The sequence below is a fragment of the Macaca nemestrina genome, chromosome 8, assembly GCF_043159975.1.
Source record: "Macaca nemestrina isolate mMacNem1 chromosome 8, mMacNem.hap1, whole genome shotgun sequence".
In the NCBI taxonomy this organism is placed as follows: domain Eukaryota; kingdom Metazoa; phylum Chordata; class Mammalia; order Primates; family Cercopithecidae; genus Macaca; species Macaca nemestrina.
Genome location: NC_092132.1, coordinates 151651310 through 151669133, shown reverse-complemented (window position 1 = coordinate 151669133; position 17824 = coordinate 151651310). Strand labels below are relative to the sequence as shown.

At 37.4% G+C, this 17824-nt stretch overlaps 1 long non-coding RNA gene across 1 annotated transcript in view; it reads left to right on the top strand.

The window, feature by feature from the left end:
* Positions 1–13258, top strand: part of LOC139355949 (uncharacterized) — a 36833-nt gene extending 23575 nt beyond the window's left edge. Inside the window, exons 3-4 of the long non-coding RNA XR_011607307.1 lie at positions 2595–2669; positions 12656–13258. This is a non-coding gene — a long non-coding RNA (uncharacterized lncRNA). The remainder of the gene's footprint in view (positions 1–2594; positions 2670–12655) is intronic.
* Positions 13259–17824: the final 4566 nt, after the last annotated feature.

Below are 17824 nucleotides of genomic sequence, written 5' to 3'. Positions count from 1 at the left end.
GTGTCTCACATAGTCCACTGGAAGATATGTGGACAAGCAGAGAGATCAGAATTGTCTTTGACTGACACCAAGAGCCAACTGCCCATCCCCAGGCCAGACTGCAGTGGCCTCATGATGTCAACACAGACTCAGTCCATCGCTTGTGGGGTTTGTTTTTCATCTCAGCAGTCAATCTTTTGTGCGGTTGTGAATTTTGCACAGATGGTGGTGCTGACCCTGGATGGAAGAGGTGATATTTTCCAAACTTGTCTTGCTCATATGGTTTTGCTGTTGTATTGTATGTTTGCACTTCTCCTTAGGGAATGATCTATTCTCACCTTTGAAGGGCTTCCTCATATGTTCTGTGTTGTGTTTAGTTTTGTTTTTATACCATGATTCTTCTTTAGCATTGTGAAAGGCAAGAAAGAAGATTCTCAGTTGTTTTCATGGCTTTTTTCTCATCTGCACACCAAAACACTGCAGAAAAGTCCACCATTGCCATCAGCGCCTGTAAGAGATTTCGGTAGTAGAAAGTCACAACAATGGGCCAAAACTGATTGACCCAATAACTGCTATCTGCTTACAATTTCAAAAGAATTCATATTTTTAAAAACCTTAAAGATGTAACACAGTTTTAATTTGCAACTTACAAATAACCTTTTTGACAAATCACTAAATGAATGAGATAAAACTGGTTTTGAAAGCTTGAATATCCTCAGAGTTGGCCTCTCTAGAGGGATAAGATACAAAACTGCAACACATCTACAATATTTTCTACAATCAATATAGAGCTGTGTGACACTGGAGGAAAAAACATTAAGAAAAGTTCACGTTTTTAAAGAATACATCATTTAATGAAGAAGGTGATTTTATAAAAAGATAACTATAAAAAATCTGATGTCAAGAAAATTTGATAGAAAGAAAACAAGTTGATCGAGAGGGACTTCTGTTCTGGAGATGGGTTTGGGGAGTAGCTTTTGAAAATAACTCAAAAGACAGAAGCAGAGCTAGTTCTCTTTTGTAAAATCATTTTATTTCTCTTCTTTATATGGCAACAAAATCTAGTGTTGATTCCCATTCCTTGACTTGCTCATCAATCACAAGTCTGTAGATAAAGTACAGATGTTATTACGCCTTGGTTTGCTAATTTGTACACACATACACACCTCTTAGCCTCCAAGAAGACACCTAAGATTAATGTGCTGCATTTCATGTGATGTGCTCTACACACTAAATACCAAGCATACAACTAAATGGGTGCTTCCATACATTAGATTCCTACCTAGAAAAAAAAAAAAACACCAGAAAAAATGGTGCAGAAACAAAAAAGCATAATTTCAGATTTAAAACCATATTTTATAATCTTCCAATGTGTCTGATAAAAAAATTCCCACTAAGTCCAAAAATGGATTGTTCCTTTAAAGGAATACCACAAATGAAACATTCTTAATCAAGAAATTCTTGCAAGGCCCATCGCAGTAAAATAAAACATCTTGTTACCCTATATTTTTGTTGTATTTTTCTCTTCTACCACGGAGTTTTAGAAAGTGTACAAGAACGTGCGGGAACAATGTTACATCATGGGTGTAGGCAAGGCTGAGGGTCAACATTGAGGGTCACTTTCTGGGTTCAGCAGAGGGCGCTCCGGTACTCACAGAGCTAAAGCCGCGGACGAGAGGATGAAACTGCTGTGCTTGAGGAATGTAGTTCTCATGGAACCGGAAAGAACTGAACTGCAATCTAGCTAAACAGGGCAATGATTAAGTACCTGTCTTTAGTCTGCATCATTCATTCGACTCATATTCATAGAAATGAAGCAAGTGCAGGGTAAGTTTTCTTGTTTGTTTTCATGAGAACGCCAGGGAGTTTGCCGTTGCTACTTAACAAGGGCGAGGGTTTCACTGCTGCAACTACTGTCATCTTCCATAAAATAGAATAAAAAAGAAAGCTGAATTAGAGTTAAGAGCAGCAGGTAAACCCCAATGCCTTGTGTCAAGTCATGGCTCTGCCAATTATTTGTTGTGTGGTTTAGGAAAAAATCATCCCACTGAGTCTCAGTTTTATTTTCTTCAACATGAAATATCTAAGCATTTAGGTTTTAGGAATTTGATGTACTTATACTTAATACAGTACCTAAATGTCAGCTGCAATGGATCACATAGTTTGTATTTTGTTCTCTTCTCTCTATTCTTGCAATAGATATGACAAAGTACAGCCAATTTCCAGTTATTTTGCTGCGATTGTAAATTGTTGAGAATGGTTTGCCTCTAGTTGTCTTTTTGTAATTGGTTTAGCTTTTCACATTTCCTTTCAATTCATGCTTCCATCATTCCAATATAGCAAATACTCAGTTCCACAGACATACTAGGGACTCCCATTTCAGATTTCATGAGAAATAGTTCACATACATACACACACACACGCACACACACACACACAGTGGATCTCAATTTTGTTTTATAGATTGTTATGCTGCTGAAATAAATTATTCAAACTAAACCACTAAAATTATCCACTGACATTTCCTATACTTATGGCCTTCTCTTCTTTCTCCTCTTCTTCCCCCTAAAATAAACAGAAGAATATTAGGTCACCGTCTTCACTCTTTGTTTCAGCATTCACAAGACACTGCAGAAAAGGCCTGACTTGGCAATAGATTGATTACACTCTCTTTGGTCTGAAGGGCAAAGGTGAGTCTATATTTTGAATTTGGGGATTGAGAGTACACATTTATCATATCAGTTATTATGAATTGTGAAAAGTCTGAGATTTTACTTTACTTGTAAGCTAGCAGTTTAGACTACCATGGTTTCATGGACACTGGCAGAAGACATGAGAGTCCCAGGTCAGAGACAAGGACTGTATTACTCACAGCAGAGCAATGAGCTTGATGTCTGCATTTCCCCCAACTTTCCTTGTTTCCCAAGTCACATGGGGAGGTGTGAAGGTCGACCCAAGTGTGAGTTGTTCTCCCAGTGGGTTTATCTCACAAATGAGCAACCCCAAATTTAGGAAACTTCAATATTTTAAAGGTAGCTGCCCAAACTTTGCCTTAGAAAGGGACATTGTTTTCATTATCTTCATCAGAAAACAAATCTGCCCTCTGCCTGGAAGGAAGATGCTGTTGCTATTGTTGTATTTCAAGGATACCTGCTGTTTAAATGCCCTTTTAAAAGATAGTCTGGAATAATATCTTTCACCTGCAGAAATGTGAGAGACATTTCCAAGGAGAATTACATATGCATAGTTCTGCATGCATCAATTTTCAAGTGTGCGTACATCCTAGATACAATGTTGTGTTACGGTAAGAAGATCCAAGCTCGTTGCTGTTTGCATTGATGAGAGATCTATTTAATAGTTTAAATATGCTATCAATGGAATAAATGTAAGAGTAGTAAAGGAACACCCATGTTCATAATATTTGAGTATATCATAATTTGAGTATATCAATCATAATTAAGTATATCAGCAATTTAGGAAAGAATTTTCACAGTACTATTGTTATATAGATGAGTAATCACTGTTACTTTTGCCTTATACGTGAGAAAATTTCATATTTGTATGATTAAATGATGCATAAATGTATACAAAGCAGCAGCAAAAAACCCTACAAATATCCAGATTTGGTTTATTAATTTTTTCCTGCATTTTTACACTTAAAAATATTAAGTGTGTAGCAGACTCTGGCAAGCTCAGCGCTCATTACCATGAGGTCCCCAAACCAGGTAGTAACATCAGTGTCTCCCAGGAATCTGTTAGAAATGCAGATTTTTGGCCTCTTATCATTGGCCTAGATAATAGCAAGCTAGCAATTGTATACTTTCTATTGCCTGTCTTCAAGAAAGTTACAGTCTAATTAGGGAGGGAGTTTTTCAAGTGAACTGCCTATTGCCATACATTACATCAGTTCCACAACAAGGCTTGCTACTGGGTACAGGGGGAGAACATTGAAAAGGCACTTGCCTGAGCCCTGACATGGCTGGAGGGAGAAAATATCAGAGGCTTCCTAAGAAGGTAAAGCTGGTCTGATCAGAAACAGGGGCAAAAAAGGTCAGGTCAAGGTCAGATCATGTGGGCTCTGCTACTGAACTTCATCTTTATCTATGGACAGTAAGTGGGTTGAGGAGTTCAGGCAGGAAAAAGACATAAACTGAATTTTTTTGGAGAAATGGGGGAGATAGGTGGTGAGCTGATACATGGTGATGATGATGGGCATAGAAGGAGATAGAAGTGAGTGAAGAACTATGGAAGTTTATGACTTGACATGAATGGATTCTGGCAGCGAGGGAAAGGAAGGTGGAAGACGCATTTCTAGCTTCCCCATGGACACAACCGCATGGATGAAGGTGCTGTTCAACTTGGTGCCATCTTGCTGCATTTTGGCCAGCACAATTTTGGAAACTTCGGGATTTCAACTTTAGTGTTTCTTCTGAATATCACACACTTCCTCCTTGAGGCATCCTTCCAATAAACAAAAGGAATAGATGAAGGGTACAATTTTCTGAAAGATACCAACCCCATAAGTTGGAAGTGTTTAAGAAAATATTTTGAGGCTGGGCATGATGGCTCATGCCTGTAATCCCAGTGGTTTGTGATGGTGAGGTGGGAGGATCACTTGAGCTCAAGAGTTTGAGACCAGCCAGGGCAGCAAGGTGAGACCCCATCTCTACAAAACATTTTTGAAAATGTAGCCAGGCATTGTGGCATGACCTTGTGATCCCAGCTACTCAAGAAGCTGCGGTGGGAGGATTGCTTGATTCCAGGAATTTAAGGCTGCAGTGAGCCATGTTCATGCCACCACTCTCCAGCCTGGGCAACAGAGCAAGACACTGTCTCAAAAAAAAAAAAAAAAAAAAAAAAAGATTAAAAAAAAAAAAGAAATAAAAAGAAAATAAAAGAATATACTATAATTTCTTTTTTTATCAACTCAATCTGGAAATAAACTTGAATGTGGAACTCATATTCATAGTCAATTCGTGAATATATACTTCATAATAGTTAAAGACTAACAACCAAAAAACTATGGGCAAAATTACTGTTCAAACTTTTAACATTCAGCGAACTACATATGTTTTCTTCTCACTTTATCTTGAAGACCATGATTATAAAGTAATTTTAATAAGAATCTGTGGAAAATAAAGCAAAATAATTTAAAAGTCATGAATAATTTCATGTAGTGATTAAATATGCTTCCCTTGAAAGAACGTTCTTCACTATGAGAGTTAATGGAATGCCTTTCATTTCACAGAATGTGTTAAAATACCCTATATGTGAAGAGCAACCCTGTTGTAATGAAGAAAAATAATTAAGAGCTGAAATTTTGTTTTGAAACACTGAAAAGGCCGGAGAAAATGAGTAATAAGAGAAATGCATGCTGGTATTTCATTGAGTATGATTAAAGTACGACACTCACATCATTCATAGTTCTACTAATTTGATTTGCAATTGAAGTAGCAAAATGGAAAACAAAACAAAATAAAACACAAACACATACACACCTCTGACTTTACAGAGTTCAATAAAAGGGAGGCAAGATTAACATTCATCTTTAATACAAGATCTGTGAAAAGGAAAATATTTATGCATTGAATTCTTGGAAGTGTTGAACTTGGCATGTCTTATTTTTCTAGGTCTCCCAAGCAAAAATACAAGGTTCATATAATTAAAACAAATTGCTAAAATCTATACATTTAAGCTGAGGGTAAAGGCAATACTGTGCATTGTATTTCATTGAATAAATATTTTATATTTTCAATTTGACAAACTACTAACAGTGTAAATTTGTGCAACGATTCCTTCTTATATTCAGTTCAAATACATTATGACATCCATATTTTTTCCACGGGTATCTTAACCAGTATACTAGCAAATCTCTCCTATCAGATGATTAGCTAGCTATTAGGAGATCTATAATAACAATTTATTGTTTTCTATTCATTTAAGTTGAGGTTAAAGGCAATGCTGTGCATTGTATTTCATTGAAGAAATAGTTTATATTTTCAATTTGATGGATAAACTACTAACAGTGTAAATTCGTGTGATGATTCCTTTTTTTAATTCAGTTCAAATACCTTATGACATCCAAATTTTTTTCATAGGTATGTTAACTATTATACTAGCAATTCTCTCCTATCAGATGATTAGCTAGCTATTAGGAAATCTCTAATAAAAAATTTATTTTTTTCTAAAGAAAAAAAGCTTAACTTTCTTATTTGCTAACTTCAGTTCCCATCATTCTTTTTCACTCTTATTAAATTTATGGCCTCATTGTATGCTGAGTAAATTATCAAAGATAATTTATTGGTTTGAAAATTCTAAGATAGAAATTATAAAGCATGATTTGGTAAAGTTTTCAAGCAAAAGTTTTATTTTGTTTTTTCTTTCTTTCTTTCTTTCTTTTTTTTTTTGAGACAGAGTTTCACTCTGTCATCTGGGCTGAAGTGCAGTAGTGCGATCTCAGCTCACTGCCACCTCTGCCTCCTGGGTCCAAGCAATTCTCATGCCTCAGCCTCCCTGGTAGCTGGGATTATAGGCATGTGTCCTGGCTAGTTTTGCAGTTTTAGTAGAGATGGGATTTCACCATATTTGCCAGGCTGGTCTCCAGCTCCCGACCTCAAGTGATCTGCCTACCTCAGCCTCCTAAAGTGCTGGAATTTCAGGCATGAGCCACCACATCTGGCTCACTATCTTTTTCTTTTTCTTTTTTTTTTTTTTTTTGAGTTCAGTAATGCATATTAAGAATTTCTTAATAATGAATTTCCCCTGTAAATGTAATTTTAAATGTTTAGCTATTACTTCTCAGTTTTCAGAATTTACATGAGAACTTCCTCAACAAGGAAAATTTGAAATTAAAAACAATATCATTTACATTAGCATTCCCAGAATAAAATATTCAGATATAAAACTAACAAAATATATAAAATACCTATATGAAAAAAAACTACAAAAAATCTGTTGAAAAAATCAACTAAATGAATGGACTTCAGAATTAGTGTAAAGCTGCAATAATCAGGACAGTGTGGTATTGGAGAAAGAACAAACAAATCAGTCAGTAGAACAGATTAGAGAGCCCAGAAAGAGACCCACATACACTCAACTGGTTTTTGACAAAGGAACAAAAATAGTGCAATGGAAAGGGGATAGTCCATTCAAAAAAAACAGTGCTGAAGAAACCGGACATCCACATGCAAAGAATGTGAATCTAGAGACAGAAGTTACACCCTTCCCAAAACATTAACTCAAAATGAATCACAACATTTGGGGCAGCAAATTTGTTCATGCAGCCCTTTCACTACCCATAACTTCTGCTGCAGTCCAGACCCTCACAGTCCCTTAAAGGATCCCCACACCCAGTCACCACCCCAAAAACTGGACTGTTTGAAATATTGATTTTTAATGAGGCAAAAATTTTCATTTAAAAAATGAACACTGGCAGGTGCCTGAAAGAACTTTAGATTATAAAGCACTTAAAATATATACCTATACGTGTATATATTAAAGCTTAAATGCACTAGTACCAAGAAACCTTAAGGTACATTCAACAAGAACAAACTCAGGATAAGTTTAAAAAAAAAAAAAAAGTGCAGTGTTCAAATAAACTTTACAAAGCACTTTTTACAAAATTTCTAATATTCTTAGAAGACATTTGAACATGAATGGCCTTATAGAGAAATTATCTTAAACACTAAAGAATTTCCTTTGATATTAAAGCAATTATTCCAATGTTTATACAAGTGTTATACTCTATTGATGTGATTTTATTTGTTTCTTTTAAAATATGATCACTTACATTAGTTCATGACTAGCTTATTTGTTTTATGTTTACTAACAAGATTTTCATTTTGGGGCCAGGTCCAGTGGCTCACACCTGTAATCTCAGCAATTTGGGAGGCTGAGGCGGGTGGATCACTTGAGGTCAGGAGTTCGAGACCAGCCTGACCAACATGGCGAAATCGTGTCTCTACTAAAAATACAAAAACTAGCCGGCCATGGTGGCGCGTGCCTGTAATTCCAGCTACTTGGGAGAATCACTTGAATCCGAGAGGCGGAGGTTGCAGTGAGCTGAGATTGTGCCACTGTATTCCATGTACTCCAGCCTGGGTGACAGAGTGGGACTGTCTGGAAAAAAAAAAAAAGAAGTACCCTGTGAGTATCTGAATGACATGATTCTTAACATCTAAGCACACTTATTCATGAGTGCTAGACTTACGTAGGAAGCCATTATGCATTTTTCTCCATATAACTGTCACTGAGCAACTCCTTGTTTTATTGAAAGATTATTAGGTAAAGCTCATTCGTTTATTCACATGGTTACTTAGTAAACACCAGTATGACATTTACTTTGTGCCAAGTGCTGTCCTAAGCACTTTGCAATCTCAATTTATTTAAGAAGATTAAAGAAGTATAAGTATACACATTTAAAATATCAGCCCAATAACAATTATGTGCATCTACCCTAGGAAAGACATTCATCAGTGGCTTTCAGTTCCTGGTAATCTGTAATAATTTCACGTAGCAATCTGTAAATTACTGGTTGAAATCTGCTGCACATCCAGATTGCTGCGTAGTTGGTCTTCCTCCCTGCCATCTATTATAATTACAGCTGACACAGCCACGAGACACAACCTCCTTCGCATATGTTGTGTATCCAATTGCTGTGCTCAGTAGTAATCCAAACATATCATTAGCAACTTAACGGCACAGCTCAAAGCTCAACAAACAAAACAGCACCGTTGATTCCCCAATATAAGAAAATTTGATGTTGCAAGAATATTTGTTATGATTCTTCAAATTATAAGTTATTTTAGGGACATAATATTATTTCTACCAAATGGTAAGGCGAAAAGGGCGAAAGTTAGATTTAGATCATCCACATTCATAGAATAAGAGAGTTAAACTACAGCCAATTATATTTTATGAGATCCTACACATCTTTATTCCTATATTCTTGTCTGTATGAAAGCAGTTTGGGAGTAACATACGAATCATTCCTTTAGATTATCTTCTCCTTAGTTTTTTAGGTATGGATTTTTTCCCTGAGGTTTATATGCACAGAAAACCATCATCAAACCTATGTATGTATCTTTTACTAGTTTAAAAATGAAGAGCTGTGGTTTGTGGATTCACTACCTTAAATTTTCATTAAAAAAAAGAATGCTTTTTTTTTCATTGCCAAAAGATTCATGATGAATGTGATGGAGAATGATGCTAAGCATTTTATTATCAATTTGCACATTTACTTGGCTTAAGTAAACTTACTTATCGTGAAAGTCTATTGTCCTAACAGATTGCCAGAATCCTGTTTTCTACTTGTCTTGAAAATGTATAGTTCCTATGAAAAGCTTTCAAGTAACATAGGATAAATTAATGATCATTTCCTGTCTTTAACTGCTACTGGATTCCAAAACCAAGTTATTATTTATCACAATGCTAGCAATGACAAGCACTCAACAGATATTTTAAAATTAATGAATAGATAAAAGTATCAAAAAACTGTATATACAGAGCAGTAGCTACGACATAGTTGCTTTTTATGTTATTAATTATCGTCTCAAATTTGTGCAAATTATAACTTCAGAGAGATCAATTATCTTCCTTGCCTAAGGTCGCAAGTATCAGGCCTGGACTTGCATTCCGAATATTTGTGAATCCATAGCCTTTCTTCCAGCCACCACACTGTATTCACTACACGTCAGTCCATATCTTACTTTTCTCATGTGAAACTCCCAGTTAATTTTAACAGATTTGTAAAATAAAAGCCCTGGTAGACAAACGGGAGAATAAGTTCTATCTCAAGGCTTTCCCTCATACAGGGAAGTAGACGACAGTGGAAGTACATGCATTTAAAACATTCTAAGGGCTGGGCACAGTGGCTCACACCTGTAATCCCAGCACTTTGGGAGGCCGAAGCAGGTGGATCATGAGGTCAGGAGTTTGAGACCAGCCTGGCCACATGGCGAAACCCTGTCTCTACTAAAAATACAAAAATTAGCTGGGCGTGGTGGTGTGCGTCTGTAATAGCAGCTACTCGGGAGGCTGAGGCAGGAAAATCGCTTGAACCCCGGATCGGAAGTTGCAGTGAGCCAAGATCATGCCACTGCACTCCAGCCTGGGCAACAGAGTGAGACTCTGTCTCAAAAAAAATAAATTCTAAGAATCACATGGGGAAAACGAAGACTATGCAAGTGAGACCAGCGGCACTAAGGCTGGGAAAAGGGGAGTGAGTCTCCTTTGTCAGAAACTGGAACGTAGTCACAACTTTCCATGCATAGTGATGGCAGGACCAGGCTACTCTCAGCCTCAACCACCTTCTCCCGAGCCCCACCCTGAGAAAGACACACATTCATGAAAAATGTGTGGGGAGTGCCACAGGACCACGTTAAGAGCCCTGAACTTGGAGAGGTGAGGGTGAGAATGCAAACAAGACAAGGAGGTCGCTGAAGAGCAGACTCTGTGCAAGCCCTTTGCTCCTGGGTCATCACAGTAATTTGTGGAGTCACTGGGTGAGAACCCCACCTGGTGATCAGAATCCTACACCACGACACGGTCAGAGCTCACTGGGTGGAAAAGATACTCCACAAAGCAGTAGGCACAGAAGCAAAATCAGAACATCTAGGAGGTGTTTGCTGCAAAATCTAAAATGGACATGAAAGCTCCATGTTGGAAACAGATTTCTGGCCCATGGATGAGAGAGAAAAAGGGTCATTATTCCAAGAGTGCCCATGTGCCCTTGAGTAAGTTTTGGATCACTGAATTGGTAATGTAACTTTACATCAGTCAATACCAGATTAAAATGTAAAAGCGAGGTTTCTTCTTAACAGCCTGTGCAGAGAGGAGATCAAAGAATAAGTCGACCACAATAGATTTTGAAAATACTTGGCTTTTATTGAGTTCTTTTGTTCGAAGCTATGACAAAAGCTCCCAATGTCGGAGTGATGAAAAGAGTCTACAGTATGAAGAAAAAATAATATGAACCCTGCTATATTTTTACTTTATTTTATTTATTTCTTTTCATAAATTTTTATTTTTTATTTTACTTTTCCATAAGTTATTGGGGTGCAGATGGTATTTGGTTACATGAGTTAGCTCTTTAGTGGTGGTTTGTGAGATTTTGGTGCACCCATCACTCAAGCAGTATACACTGCACCCTAAGGTCTTTGATCCCGCACCTCCTTCCCATTCTTTTCCCCAAGTCCCCAGAGTCAATTGTATCATTTTTATGCCTTTGTGTCAAAAAATAGATTTACTGTTGGGGAAATTTTTAAAAAACCTTTAGAAAGTTTCTATATTGTATTTTCAGTAACATTTAAGAAAACATGTATTTGTGAATAGGAAAAATGTCAATGGGCTGAGATAAAAGGACTTAGCTGAGTAAGATTCAGGCAAAATTAAAAACAGCTTGGTAAGAAATCAAAATTACAAGTAATGGTATTGAAATCAGCATAAGAAGGATTAACAAACAAAGCCACCAATTTAGTAAAGTATAAAAGTTCTGGTGATTACAAACATGAGATGAGAGTCTAGAATAAAAAGCAAAGGACACTGATTAGAGCACAGCCCATAAACAGCTGAAAGAACGGTCTAGAATCTGGGTCAGTTTTATTCCTAAAGAAAATTTTACAAAACATCGTAGAAATAACAAAGACAGTTTCCTGGTATAAAGAGAATCTCTGTAGCTCAAAACGGATCACTGATACTAAGAAACACTTATTTTAAATAGTCAACAACAACCCCAGGTAGTTCAAATAGCTAAATACCTTCCAGCAAAGTAGCTTTAATTCCAGCAATAATCTACAGCTTGAAAAGCAATCAGGACTAGAAAGCATCAATAACGACTAATAATGATGAGGAAGCCATTGGAAGTCCCCTAAATTGGTCATTCCATTTTGTTTTCATCTCTGATTACACACACTGACAAACAGAATTTCAATGTTCCTTGGAGTTGCCATGACTAAGATGTTCAATACCTTAACTATATTTTACTCACCAGAAATACAACTTTAGGTGGTCCGGGTTCTATCGATATAGTTCTACAGCTCCCGGGCGGGGGGGTGGATTCTTGTCAAGATCTCTGAAGGGCCTGAGATTTTACCATGCTCACAAGTTGATGAGTTAGCCTTCCAGTTCCATGGTGCTGGCGGCTCCTGGGCAGGCATTCCGCACCATTGAGCAATCAGCGTCAGCTTCATGTTTGCAATGTCACAGCGTCGCGTGTGAAGTGGGTTTGCATCACTGCTGAAGAATAAGGCCAGAGATTGTGCATTAAGAAAAATGAAATTATTAATAAGAAGTTTTAGGAATTAATAAAATTTAATGCAAAGGCATTACTATATGCAAAAAATGCAAATAAAACAATATAATAACAGACCCATTTATATTTCTTTCTACATTTAGAAAAGATGGAATATTTTGTGACTCTGCTGAGGTGAATTACTAACTTTTCAAAAAAAATAAAAAGATAAAATTGGGATTTTATTTTACACAGCACACAAAAAACTGTGAGAAGTTGATTAAAAATACAGAGAATTGCAAGCTTAGAAGCCCCCACACTTACGCGATGGAAGCAGAACTGTCCTGACATGTGTTCCAGATGCACAGATTATCTGTGTTACACAGTAGTCAGCAAACAAGCCAGACCTCTGGCCTGGGCATGACTACATGTCTTCTGTCTTTTAAGGTAAATCACTCTACAAACATCCTTTGGAAGAGATTCCGGACCAAAAGCTGCCCTTGCGTCTGCATGCCGTGTTGGCAGAAATGCAAAGACCCGTGGAGAGTTGTCTCACAACATTTGGAATTGTTGTTGAAGAAACATGTAAGATCACTGCCTTCCGAGCACCCCTGCGTGTTACAAATATTCCTTCTTTCCAGATTATTATTCTTCCCGCTGTCTGCTCCCTGTCCCGCGGGGAAGCCGTCCTCCTGTAGAAGCATGTGAGCCTGCTCAAGGACTGACTGACTACACAGGACATCCAAGAGAATTTGTTCAGACTAATTATTAAACTTTAATTGGGAGTTCAGTAAAATTGGATAAGAGTGCAAAAACAATAGTGTCTCTACCCTCCATAAAAAGCCAGTTTAAATTGGTGGTTATCAAAACAAAGACTCCATTCACAATAAAGTCAGAACCACCTAAGAAAATTCTAACAAAAGATGTACATGACTTTTATGTTGGAAACTATGTATTTTATGGGGGATTAGACATCAATTCTGAATGTATTAGGAGACTTTTCCTGCATCTAGAAAAGAAAAAGAAAATATAATAAATGCTCCTCAAATTAATTCAAACATTCCAAGCAATTCTGTTTGAAAGCACAGCTGACTATTTTTCAGGGACATAATAATAAGATTAATAGTTAATCTTCACAAGGAAGCATAAATGACCAAGAATATTTGGTACTAACTTGAAAATGAAGAATAAGGATAGAGACTGTACACTAAGAAAAATGAAATTATTAATAAAAAGTTTTAGGAATTAATAAAAATTAATGAGAGAAATATATGCAAAAAACAATAAAACAATATAAGAACAGACCCTTTTATATTTCTTTTTACATCTAGAAAAGATGGAATATTTTGTGACTCTGCTGAGATGAATCACTAACTCTTCAAAAAAATTGAAAGATAAAATTGGGTGTTTATTTTACACAGTACACAAAAAACTGTAAGAAGGTGATTACAAATACATAGAAATAGTATAACTTAGATTTTTTTTGAAAATATAGAAACATTTAAAAGTTTTGATATAGATGGATTGTTTTAAATAAGATACAATTTAAAGTTTAAGGAAAAATGGATAAATTTAACTATACTGATTTACAACATCGGTAGGAAGGAACGCCAAAAGTAAGTCAGGCCGGGCGCAGGGGCTCGAGCCTGTAATCCCAACACTTCGGGAGGCCGAGGTGGGTGGATTGCTTGAGGCCAGGAGTTTGAGAGCAGCCTGGCCAACATGGCAAAACCCCATCTCTACTAAAAATACAAAACTTAACTGGGCATGGTGGCGGACACCTGTGGTCCCAGCTACTCAGGAGGCTGAGGCAGGAGAATTACTTGAACCTGAAAGACAGAGGTTGCAATGAGCCGAGATCCCGCCATTGCACTCCAGCCTGGGTGACAGGGTGAGACTCAGTCTCGAAAAAAAAAAAAAGTAATTCAGACAGCGGTTACAGGATTTTATAAATTTAAATAGAATTGCATGAGAACATATCTTACAATTCAGCAAAATGATATGCAATGAATTATGTAAAAAGATAAGAATCTCCTTAGGAGTCAGAAAACTGTAAATCAAAATGTCAATGACACACCATTTTAGAGCCAACAAATGGGCAGAATATAAATTTTCCCTGAAAATACTAAATGCTGGCAATCATGTGAGGAGAGACTGTTTTTAGAAACTATTAATAGAATGTAACCTGTTACAACGTCTTTGGAAATCAACTTGGCAGTATTTAAAGATGTGAAGATGTACACTGTCAATACACAGATTTCTATTTTCAGGTATGAGTCCTAAGTGACACATTGACATGGAGTCCTGAACACTGATGTTTGTGGTAGCATTTGGTTCAGTCGCCAGAAAACCCTAATATTTCACCAGATTGACAAAATGGATAAATTGTGATTCATTCATAACGTTTAGTATTTTGGAACAGTTTCAATAAATAAATTAGCATGCATAATTTCAGTTTGTAGAAATCACAAAATCATCATGTTGAATATAGCAAAGTACAAAATTCTACATACACCATGAGGCCATTAGTGTAGAAATAAAACACCAACGTACACATACAAAGCAAACCTGGAGTACAAGATTGTGGACATAAACATGAGAATGACATGTCCCAGCTGTCAGATCAAACACAGGTATGTGGGTGCAATCAGCCTCTAGTTGTATTGTGATGTTTTATTAACCTTTTTCTCAGATTTTTTTCTCAGAAAGAAATCTGAGAAAGAAATGTTGGAAACTGTCTAATCTGTGTGATGAATACATGGTTATTCACTACATAATATTCTACACTTTATAATTAAAATTGTGAAAATAACATGCTTTCACAGATTGAAAAACCATGAAAACATATATTAAGCTTTTACAATTCCATAGAACATATATAATAATTTGCTTCATGTAATGACTCAGATAGAAAACAGGAAAGCAATTTGTCTCATTTCTTGAAGAAGTGATGACTGATATAATGGATTAAATGGTATCTGCCCAGGCCTGGTGCGGTGGCTCATGCCTGTAATCCCTGCACTTTGGGAGTCCAAGGCAGGCAGACCACGAAGTCAGGAGTTCGAGACCAGCCTGGCTAACACGGTGAAACCCTGTCTCTACTAAAAATACAAAAATCATCCGGGCATGGTGGCGGATTCCTGTAATCTCAGCTACTTAAGAGGCTGAGACAGGAGAATCGCTTGAACCTGGGAGATGGAGGTTGCAGTGAGCCAAGATCGTGCCATTGAACTCCAGCCTGGGCAATAGGAGCAAAACTCCATATCAAACAAACAAAAAAAAAAGGTATCTGCCCAAAATTCATGTCCAGCTGGAACCAGGGAAGGTAACCTTATTTGGAAACTGAGTATTTCCAGACGTAATTATGTTAAGGACCCTTGAGAAGAGGTAACTTGGATTTAGGATGGACAGCTAAATCCAATGACTGATGTCCTATAAGCAAAGAAAAGGGACATGAGTCACACTGAAGGTGGTGGGAGGATGGAGGCAGAGGTCATGGGGGATGCCTCTAACAGCCAGGGAACAGCCAGGATTTCCCCCAGAGGTGGGACAGACGCCTGAGCAGGTGCTGCTTCGGGGCTTCCAGAAGGAACCAGTCCTGCTGACAACTTGATTTCAGACTTCTGGCCTCCCTGAAATGTGAAAGAATAAATTTCTGTTGTTTTAAAATACCCAGTTTGTGGTAATTTGTTACAGCAGCCCCAGCAAACTAATAAAATTGGGTATGCATTGAATTATGGGGAGAAAGAATACACATAAAATCCAAATATATTTTCTGTTTGCTTGGCATAATAAATGGTCCGTCACAACCACTGCTACTTTTAGAAATGCTGTCAATATATTTCTTTACTTCTTAAAATGGAAAGTTTGAATTTTAAGGATTTCCTTGAGTATACATATAATTCTAGTATTATTCTAGATATCGAAGATGCATGCATCAGACGTGATGAGGTGAAGATTCTAGCTCCATCCCACCCCTCTGAATTTTAGTTTCCAAATTCATAAAATAATGCTGTTGATAGAGTTACCCTAGAGAGTTGTGGTCTAAAGTCACACAGCTGGTACTAGAAAAATTTAACCAAAATATTTACAATCCGCATGTCCATGTTGTCTTAGGCACAGCCGTCCAACGATGTTTCATTATGTTGCTCAGATGTCTCCCCAGGATGTTTAATAACAAAACACTGTGCTTATCCCTGGCTTCTCCACCTTTTCAAAATACTTCTCAGTTGGTCATTTAAAGATAGTTTCAAACTTTTGTAAATAGATCTTACACTTAAAAAAAATTACTAGTACTACTACTACTAATATTGTAACAAAGCCAAACACTTATAGAGTGTTCACTTGTGCTGTTTTGCAAATGTAATCTCAGTTAACTCCCACAACAACCGTACGAGGCAATAGAGATAATAATGGTATTGGCTGTAAGTATTTTTGGAGATTAAGTGGTAGTGAGTGTATAATATTCAGAGGAATGCCTAGTATACATCAAATGTAATATCCAGTAAATCTTAGCCCGGACTCATGATGCACTGAGATTGCCCAATGGTCGGTTTAAGTGACTGAAGTGAGTAGCTCATTTGTAATTTATACTTACTAGTTACCACACTAAGTTTTAAGGATCAGATTTCAAGTTCTAATGTAAGAATGGAGGTTAGTGTGCACTTGCAAAGACAAGAGAAAGGCGACAGTATTCACAGGGATGTCCACTCCTGCCGCCTGTGCTTTGCAGATTAATATACCGTGCAGGAAATGGAACCTGCTGAGGTACTGCCTTGGGTGCAAATAGCCACAAATGCTTTCTGCCCCACTGGTGTGAAGAACACTGGGTGATATGGTTTGGCTGTGTCCCCACCCAAATCTCATCTTGAATTGTACTCCCATAATTCCCACGTGTTGTGAGAGGGTCCTGGTGGGAGATAACTGAATCACGGGGGTGGTTTACCCCCATACTGTCCTCATGGTAGTGAATAAGTCTCATGAGATCTGTTGGTTTCATAAGGGGAAACCTGTTTGCTTGGCTCTCACTCTCTCTCTTTGCCTACTGCCATCTATGTAAGATGTGACTTGCTCCTCCTTGCCTTCTGCCACGATTGTGAGGTTCCCTAGGCATGTGGAACTCTATATCCAAATAAACCTCTTTCTTTCGTAAATTGCCCAGTCTTGGGTATGTCTTTATCAGTGGTTTGAAAATAGGCTAATATATTGGGCATAACGTGGTTTTTTTTTTTTTTAAAGAGTTTCTATAATTTTAATTTCAATTCTGAGGTACACGTGCGGGAAGTGCAGGTTTGTTACATAGGTAAACGTGTGCCATGGTGGTTTGCTGCACCTATCAACCTATCATCTAGGTATTACGTCCAGCATGCATTAGCTATTTTTCCTGATGTTCTCCCTTCCCCCACCTCATCCCCAGACAGGCCCCAGTGGGTGTTGTTACCCACCCTGTGTCCATATGTTCTCATTGCTCAGCTCCCACTTATAAGTGAGAACATGCAGTGTTTGATTTAAGCTCTCTATTGCTTAATTCTGAGTATGTGTTACGGTTTTGCATGGGTCATGATCGCATTTTCCGTTTCTTGGGTCAAAATATCAAAGGCTTTTCCAAATGCAGAA